The following is a 1125-nucleotide window of genomic DNA, read 5'->3' on the forward strand; positions in this document are numbered from 1 at the left end:
ATTCAAATTTAGGCACTAACCACTATAGCAAGTGATGATGAAATTGAAAAATTCTAACAACTTCTTTAATCTAAAATTGATCAAATACGCAATCAAGATGTATTGATAAGTACTGATAATTGGAATGTAAAAGTTTGAAAAAGAGGAATGATCCGTAGTTCAAAAATACAACCTTGCTGAAAGAAATGATGCTGGAGATCCCATGATAGAATTTTTCAAAACCAATGACTTATTCATTGCAAACACCTTTTTCAAAAATATTAATGGCAACTTTATGCACAGACCTCTCCCCCACCCCACTCCCCTGCCTGCCAGCTCAAGGCAGGCCGAGCTCAGTCCACCGCCCCAGCAGCAGCACCAAGAGCAGCCCTAGTAGCAGCCACATGGCGGGGTGGAACGCCTACATCGACAACCTCATGGTGGATAGGACCTGTCAGGACACGGCATCCTGGGCTATAAGGACTCACCCTCTGTCTGAGCCGCTGTCCCTGTGGAAATGTTCGTTAATATCACGCTAGCTGAGGTTGGAGTTCTGGTTGGCAAAGATCGATCAAGTTTTTTCATGAGTAGGCTGACACTTGGGGGCCAGAAATGTTCTGTGATCCGGGACTCACTGCTGTTGGATGGGGAGTATACCACGGATCTTCACACCAAGAGCACTGGAGGAGCTCCTACCTTCAACCTCACTATCACCATAACTGCCAAGACGCTAGTCCTGCTGATGGGCAAAGAAGGTGTCCACGGTGGTTTGGTCAACAAGAAATGTTATGAAACGGCCTCCCACCTGCGGCACGCTCAGTACTGACCTCGTCTGCCCCTTCCCCCTACCACTCCCCACTGCTTTTGCACCCCTCTCCTTCCCATACACACACATAAGCCATTTTTATTTTGGGGGCCATTACCTCACATCCCTTATTGTTGCCAAAACCATATGAGGTACAGTTCAGGGTTGGATGGACAGACACCTCCCTCTACCTATACTCCCCCACCCCTTTACCCCCCGTGTGTTGTTGGAAACTTTTTTGTTTGTTTTTACTGAATAAAAAAGATTCTACTAAAAAAAAGAAAGAAAGAAAGAAAGAAAGAGAGAGAGAGAGAGAGAGAGAGAGAGAGAGAGAGAGAGAG

The 1125-nt window shown here is 46.0% G+C and overlaps 1 pseudogene; it reads left to right on the forward strand.

Moving 5' to 3' along the window:
- Nucleotides 1–383: 383 nt before the first annotated feature.
- Nucleotides 384–805, forward strand: LOC102811026 (annotated as a pseudogene).
- The last annotated feature ends 320 nt before the right edge of the window (nucleotides 806–1125 follow it).

The sequence above is a fragment of the Chrysochloris asiatica genome, unplaced genomic scaffold, assembly GCF_000296735.1.
Source record: "Chrysochloris asiatica unplaced genomic scaffold, ChrAsi1.0 scaffold00131, whole genome shotgun sequence".
In the NCBI taxonomy this organism is placed as follows: Eukaryota; Metazoa; Chordata; class Mammalia; order Afrosoricida; family Chrysochloridae; genus Chrysochloris; species Chrysochloris asiatica.